At 39.2% G+C, this 8299-nt stretch overlaps 1 long non-coding RNA gene across 3 annotated transcripts in view; it reads right to left on the bottom strand.

Moving 5' to 3' along the window:
- Positions 1-475: 475 nt before the first annotated feature.
- Positions 476-8299, bottom strand: part of LOC105238662 — a 38869-nt gene continuing 31045 nt past the window's right edge. Inside the window, exons 5-6 of one of the 3 annotated variants that reach the window (XR_004628639.1) lie at positions 5117-5207; positions 476-2197 (exon numbers count right to left, since the gene is read on the bottom strand). This is a non-coding gene — a long non-coding RNA (uncharacterized LOC105238662). Of the gene's footprint in view, positions 2198-3053; positions 5208-8299 lie in introns of those variants that run through there. The other 2 variants (XR_004628644.1, XR_004628634.1) reach the window with 2 other exon arrangements.

Below are 8299 nucleotides of genomic sequence, written 5' to 3'. Positions count from 1 at the left end.
AAATTAAAACAGGAAAAAAAATTGGGGAAGAAAAAAGGAATCATAAAGGGTTATAGAACTGCTGTCTGTCAAGGCACCGAAATCACCAGCCCTCGAATAACCAGATATTGTGGACATTAATTTTTTATAAGAACATTCTTTATATCAAAGTTTAGAGCCAACCAAATTGCTTTTGATTACATTTTTCTTTTTTTTTTTTAAGATTTTATTTATTTATTTGACAGAGAGAGAGAGAGCCAGAGAGAGTGGGAACACAAGCAGGGGGAGTGGGAGAGGAAGAAGCAGGCTCCCAGCGCTCCCGGTGGAGCAGGGAACCTGATGCAGGGCTCCATCCCAGGACCCTGGGATCATGCCCTGAGCCAAAAGCAGACGCTTAACGAATGAGTCACCCAGGTGCCCCTTCATTACATTTTTCTTGAATACACTGCTTTTTACAAAATTATTTGCAGTCAAATCACATGTTGCGTTTTTTTTATTTGGGGTAATAATATAACCTCTATAGACTGATACCAAGTGAAATGAGGATTGGAGATACATTTCCAGGAAATTGTGACTTTGATAGCCTAAATTGTTTCTCTGGCTCAAATTAGGTATATGAGGCATAGAATCAATTAAAATTTTAAAACGGCTCCACTGGGCCCATGCTATATACTTACTAAACACTTGTGGATTTGTTGTTTAGCATAGACAAGACATGGGATGAGAAAGAAATGACTCCACTGCCAGCCATTGACAAAAGCTTTGATACATCCTGCAAGAAATATTGGCACTATAGTTAGCAAAGGACAGCACGCAACAGCGCTAACATACACAGTCAAGAGACTGAAGTTCTAGGTGTTCTTATCCTGGTCAAGCTTATCAATAGGAGGCTGAGAATACTATTACTGCTATTTACATATTGGTACCACACTGGCATGGATTTGCATAATGTATTGAGGCTCTATGCTCTAGAGAGTTGCATTATAACATATTGGTGCTTAATGAACTCTGAAAAAATTGATTTTCCACAGAGTAAATTAAGGAATGCATTATAGCTGTTAAAGCAATCTTAAGGGAAATCCGAAGCTTCCACTGCAGCACCATGCTTAGTAAGTAATAAATTACATGTTATACTTATTTGCCTTAATTCATGCTAATTTTGTCCAATTAATGTATCACAGTAATTCAGAAGCCTGTCACAGGAGAGCTAATTATTTATTGGATTTTTGTGTTCAGCTCCCTAGGAGTCTACTAGCAAACAAACTTGCGACTGTCTTTCTCTTAGGTCCACAGTGACATTCTTATGTCTTACTGTGGGGAAGTGAGATTTTTACTTCTGCCTCAAGTGTCTAGAATGAATTATGGGATACCTGAGTCATATTCTTGCAATTTGATTGGTGACATTGTTTGACAGCCTGCCACTCGGTTCGCATAAGACCTACTATCTTCCCTATCAAAATACTTGACTTCAAGTCTGTATATTTCAGAGCTATCATGAAGAAAAAAGACATTGTTAATAATTTGTCCACATGAGGAGATTTCTACTTATTACACGAGTGTCTATCTACATACCCAAAGTGAATTGGAAAAGTCATGTAATTATCTGGACAACTCTCACCAGAAATCCCGATCCATTTCCTTCAATTCTCTTTCTATTTTAGAGCATTCTCATGGATTATCTGGACACTCGTTTTCTTCACTGCACTCTGCACGCTCGGTTCTACACCTTAGAAAGCCGCGTGCCGTGTTCTAAAACTCTTGTTTGAAAAAGAAATTGAATCCAATGACGATCAATATCAGCTTTGCAGAAATAAATGTTTATTTTACTGTAGTATACTTTAATTCACAGCCCCCAAAATGAATTATTTATGAGATTAATTTGTGCAATTCGTACCTATAAATAATGTGGCAGTTGCTAAATAATTTGCACCCGACGATCAGAGACGAAGAGGCAGCGCTTTCCCAGCTGCGGAGTGTTCCCTATCTTCTAGAATCCTGACAGACCCATGCATTCAGACAGTTATTTGCAGAGGGTAAGAAGCATTCGATCTCCTAGTTTGCTCCCTCCTGTGAGTATCAGGAGAGCACTTGTCTGTTGATGACCGTCTTCCAACCAAATAAGTAAGAGGTAATATCTCTTTAAATACGTGTACAGCACAGTGGTTACCAGCAAGTTCTAGCCACAGCGATCCAGCTTGATGGCAGGTGAGATCCACCACTGTTTATGTCACAGACATTAAAACAAACAAACAAACAAACAAAAACCCAAGTTTACCTTTAGAATCCTCTTTAATTTGATGGGAGAAAATGACAATATCTTTTTCTTCGGTCAGTTTACACTAACCTGTTTGCCATTAACCAACTGAGTATCTGAAAATCAGTAAACTTCTCTAAACCTCATATAATTTTACCCCTTAGTATATGGTTACTTCAAAATAATCTGCCACCTACAGTATAATGTTATTTTCCCCTCCTACCAACTGTTTTTATTACCTATTCAAAACTGGAAATAAGTTTCTCTCTCTGCTCTTATTTCCATATGGCATTAAGGCTTCAATCGCCTTTTCTTTTTTTCTCTTTTTTTTTTTTTTGTTAACTATAATTTAGAAAGTTAAAATTAATGGGTCACTTCCTTACTTCTTGGGGGAGTGAATTTGCAACTGCAGTTTCAGCCTTTGTTAACTTTGACCAAATTAACAGAACAGAGTAGAATAAAATAGAATAGAATAAAAATACCAGGTTTATTACTGAATATATTCCTCCAAGGAAAATGCAGATGTGTTGGTTATTTCGTGTGTATTCCAATTCCTTCTAAGGTCTAAACTCTCTCAACATACACCACCCACCGTCTAGTATTGAGGACTTGCACTGTTTTAAATGTCTTTTTTTTTTTTTAAATGAAAGGTTTAAGCTTTTGCCCTCCTCTTTTTTTTTTTCTTTTTTAAGATTTTTATTTATTTATGAGAGAGAGAGAGAGAAAGCAGGGGCAGAGGGAGAGAGAGGGGGAGAGGCAGACTCCCTGCCGAGCAGAGAGCCCCAGGCAGGGCTCAATCCCAAAATCCTGGGATCATGACCTGAGCTGAAGGCAGACGCTTAACTGACTGAGCCACCCAGGTGCCCCCTGACTCTGTCCTTGTATACACTTGCTTTATATCAATTTTGACAGGACTAGGATACTAAAATCCTGAGTCCTTACTAAATGCTAATGGAGATCAGTAAAATTCAACCTCATAGACTCTGCGTTTTAGTTTCTTTCTGGGTTTTTAAAAATCTTGGGATATGAGTAAGCTAGGCTACACCAGGTCTCGGGTCTATGTTTTGCTCATCCTTAAGGTAGCAAAGCAGGCACAGAGGAGCTTCTCGCTCCCCATCTCTAGAACTCGGAGGATAGCGTTTGTCTGTCCTGGGCTCACAGGTTCCCTGCGCTCTCAGGGTTTTGACGAGGCCGGCTCAGACTTGACTTGGTGAGGAGAACATTGATCTGACACGCGTTTGAGGTGGGAATGCAGTAGGTGGGCGGGAGGCTCAGCGGGACCGACCCTCGGGCTGCATTTGATCACAGGATTTCCCTGGCCCTAAACCACTTGACCTGTAAAACGCAGTCAGTCAGAGCAATTCATCACTAAGTCCTTAGGTGGGATGTTTGTTTTCCTCTGAGTTTAGTCTGAAAGCGCAGGTAGTGACACACCACAGTGGGCACAGCAGAGCTCCGTTTGTCCTGAGCAGTCAGGCCCAAGCCCAAGAAAGGATGACGAAAGTCCTGAAGGGCATTTCTCTCCCTCAACCTTCTTAAATATGTGTGTGTGGGGGGGGGAATCCCATCAGTTTTATTTGACAAATTTAACCAGACCCAAGGTGCTCTGAGTTTATCAATTGTTCCATTTTTAGCAGCATTTTGGGTTTTGGAGTTTCAAGGCTTATGGCCCTGAGTCCAAGGTTATGGTGACATATTTCCTTTGTCCACTTCCTCCTCAGCCAGCAGGTCTAAGAGCTCTGCACCTCTAGGAGTCTGGGCAACGTAAGCCACCTCCAAATTCAGCATCTAGAGTCATCCTAGGAGGAGTCCCAGACAGCGGCCCTGCTTCTGAAAACCTCTCTCTCACACACTCATTGTCATTCACACACACTCCACAAAGGAAAACTAATTAGAAGTCACAGAGAGAAGTCAAATTCAGCTAATTTTATTTCCAAGTGAAAAAATGAGAACATGCTATGGAAACTTTAATGTATCTACTTGGAGCAGGACTGTTTTTGTTCTTTCCTATAAACCTGAGCTTTTCATACTATTATATGTTGTTAGTATTTTTCTGTCTCATTACCTCTGCTGTAAAAACAACATTTTAAGGATATTTAAATCATTTTCCATCTCTCCCTATTACAAACAATACTTTAATTACCATTCCTAAAAGTTAGCTGTAATGAGAATTTCAGGCTCTGAAATGCCTTGGCCCCACTTTGATCAGTACAGTCTCGGAGTAGCCCACCATCTGTAACATTCAAACGTGCCCCCGGGAGATTCGTAGGGTTAGAGGGCGGGATCTATGAGCTAGGTAAGAGGGAGGCTAAGAAAGACTGCTGATTTTGACTCTAGGTTTAGATTCTTTAAATGGTCAAGGATGCAAAATACTTCCCTTTTTCAAGATTTTAACCTAAGTTAAAATTTCTAAGTAAAGATTTTAACCTAAGTTAAAATTTCTAAGTAAAAACTTAGAAATAAAGTTAAATCACTTCTGTGTATGAGAATACTAAACATTTCTCTCTTCAGCATCTTCATTTTTTAATAATAATTTTTTTTATTGTTATGTTAGTCACCATACAGTACATCCTTAGTTTTTGATGTAGTGATCCATGATTAATTATTTGCGTATAACCCCCAGTGCTTCATGCAATACATGCCCTCCTTAATACCCATCACGGGCAAATCAACCATTTAAATATCAGATTCAGGATGAGAAAGATGCTTTTATATGAGGATCTATTTGGTGTCTGGTTTCCCCTTTCTTAGAAGAATCTTAGAGGCATTGCTGAGGGGTTGGAATAAATGAGAAGAGTCAGCAGTTGTTTTTCGTAGAGCCTTTTACTGCTAAGACATAAATGACTAACACAACGTATTTGCAATAGTATAAAATACAGATACCTTCAAGAGATAACCAGACATTTGGTGGTCAGGATATTAATATCGGTCCGTTCTCCTTCTAGGATGGGGCAGCAAGATCCTTTGATGGCTCCTTTTTATAAATTACCAAAAACAAAACAAAAAAAAAAACCTTAAAACAAGCAAAAGTAAGAAATACTAGTTAGTTCAGTAACAATCCATTCATTTATGCTTTAATTAAAATATTGAGGAATATTAAGAATCATATGCTTTTTGTGTGCTGCAGCTATCGTGGTGAGTCAGCCAAGGTTCATGCCTTCGTGGACCTCACAGTCTAGTGCAGGGAGCTGAGCAAAGGGTAGGAAGTGAAGGAGGCATAGAGGGAAGTAAGAAACGTCAGCAGTGGTGGGTCCTATAATAAAAATTAAAATAAAAAGATACTATAGAGAAGATTCTAGATGGCTTCTTTATTTTTTAATTCCACTGTAGTTAACAGATAGTGCTATATTAATTTCAGGTGTACAATACAGTGATTCAAAAGTTGCATACATTACTCAGTGCTTATCACCTATTTCACCCATCCTCCTACCTATCTGCCCTCTGGTAACCAGCTGTTTGTTTTCTATAGTTAAGAGTCTGTTTTTTGGTTTGTCTCTTTTTTTTCCCTTTGTTCATTTTCTTTGTTTCTTAAATTCCACATAAGAGTAAAATCATATGGTATTTGTCTTTCTCTGACTGACTTATTTCACTTAGCATTATACTCTGTAGATCCATCCATGTCATTGAAATGGCAAGATTTCATTCTTTTTTATGGTTGAATAATATTCCCCTGTATATAACACATCTTTATCCATTCATTATCCGATGGACACTTGGGCTGCTTCCATACTTTGGCTATTATAAATAATGCTGCAATAAACAGGGGTGCATGTATCCCTTCAAATTAGTGTGTTTTTTTTTCTTGGGGTAAATACCCGGTAGTGTGATTACTGGATCATAACGGAGTTGTATTTTTAATTTTTTGAGGAACCTCTATACTGTCTTCCACAGTGGCTGCACAAGTTTGCATTCCTACCAACAGTGCAAGAGGGTTCCTTCTCTCCATATTGTTGTCAACTTGTTTCTTTGGTTTTGATTTTAGCCATTCTGACAGGTATGAGGTGATAGCTCATTGTGGTTTTGATTTGCATTTCCTGATGAGGAATGATTTTGAGCATATTTTCATGTGTCTGTTGGCCTAGATGGCTTCTTTAGATTGTGTAGTCAGGGAAAGTTCTTTCCAGAAGTGACATGTTGGGTGAGATTTGAATTGCAGGTAGGAATGTCCGTCATTCATGGGATAACTAGGTACTAGGAACATTCTAGATAAAGGAAAAACCTAAAGCAAAGTGTTCTAAGATGAAAACAAAGCAAACAAAAACTGAGAGAAGGAAAACCTATACAAAAGATCATAACTATCCAATGTCTCTTAAAAACTAGCAGCTCACATTTACTAACCAGTCCCCTTTGGTATAAGCACCATGATCCCTAAGAGCAAATCACAAGTGACAGCCAATATCTGCATCATTGTTGGCGTCCAATCTCAAGAGTTCCTCATTGGTCCTAACCCGTTGGTACTCAGTCTTCTCTATGAGGACCCAAACTCTGGGCTCTGTACCCCAGTTTCGCACCTGCTCTTGTCCCACCTCTAGTCTTTCTGATTCCCTAATGGGCAGCTTGAGTCTCAATTTCCCTGCTTAGATTGTGGCTTTGCCCATTACCTAGGGCTGATTTGGCAAATCCTTTGCTCAGGTGGATTTTTTACCTTCACCTTAGCCTGAACACCTCAGCTCTCCCACTCCTTTGGCTGACATTGCAAAGCAGTCTAACCTCTCTTCCACCCCATCCCCACCTTCCTCCTGCAACAAGGAGATTCAAGGAAATGTATATTGGAATTTAAGGAGATTTTGGGGGCACCTGAGTGGGACAGTTGGTTAAGCATCTGACTTTTGGTTTCTGCTCAGGTCGTGATGTCAGAGTTGTGGGATTGAACCCCGGTTGAGCCCCACAATGGGCTCTGTGCTGGGTGTGGAATCTGCTTCAGATTCTCTCTCCTTCTCCCTCTTCCCCTCCCACTCATGTGCTCTCTCTCTTTCTCAAACAAATAAATAAATATTTTAAAAATAAATAAAAAATAAAATTTAAGGAGATTTTGAACTGATAATTGGACTGCCCCAAGTACAGTTCTTCTTGAAACAATTTTCTCTGTAACAATGTCTCCATTTAGTGAATAGCCAGAAAGAAGGAAAGAATGCATACACTGTCCCATACTTCATCAGCCATTTGGTTTTGATTGCCCTGAATGTTTATTAGGCATAGTCTGATAATTATAACTGTCAAGATGAGCCTGATAAACTGAGAAGACTTTCTTGTTTCTGCTCTTAAGAAGTTCCTATCTTACTGGAAGTCAAAATGGTAGTTAAAATAAAAAATCCACTTCCAGTTCTAGGAGAGTATTAGTCTGTGCAGAACCAGAGTCTACTTTCTGGGGTTCCAATGAACTGCTGAACCAGATGTCCCCACGCTTTAGGCCTGGTTTCTGTTCCATAGTCAAAGCTGAAGTGGCAGGCTCACATCAACTACACTGATGATAAAGGATAAATGACATTTTCACAATGAGTATAACCCACATCTGAGTCCATGAATTTAGCATGTAAGGGTTAGGCCTATATAAGCTTACATCATGGTTATATGACCATGTGTTTTCATTTTATGAAGTTCATTGAGTGTACCAACATCAGGGCTACTTATAAAATCCAAATCTTTCTTTTTTAAATGCAATTGTCAACATGGCACAAATTGGCACTTTTCACACAAAAGTGCTGTTTATTTAAATTGCTTCCTCCTGGTGTAGAGAAATGAGTACTGGATTTGAAGTACTGTATTTGATTATGGCTTCCAGTTTTTTTCTCCTGCACTGATTTTGCTCCTGATCTAGAGCCTTCTATGTTAATCTATTTACATTTGAGTATTCCTTTAGGCACCTGACACCTAGCCTGTCTAAAAGAGAAGCCAGTATTTCTCATTATTGTACACATATACGTATTCATACAGACATCAGCTGTTAAGACTCTTTTCTTTATTGTGCTTACTGAACCAAGGTCTTCACACTCGCTGGGTTTACTGCCTCGAATGTTCTCCCCCCAGATAACTACATGGCTTGTTCTCTCATCCTTCCTTTTTTGA

The sequence above is a fragment of the Ailuropoda melanoleuca genome, chromosome 1 (assembly GCF_002007445.2).
Source record: "Ailuropoda melanoleuca isolate Jingjing chromosome 1, ASM200744v2, whole genome shotgun sequence".
In the NCBI taxonomy this organism is placed as follows: domain Eukaryota; kingdom Metazoa; phylum Chordata; class Mammalia; order Carnivora; family Ursidae; genus Ailuropoda; species Ailuropoda melanoleuca.
The sequence above is the reverse complement of the archived record's forward strand: the minus strand, read 5'-3'. Positions and strand labels throughout refer to the sequence as shown.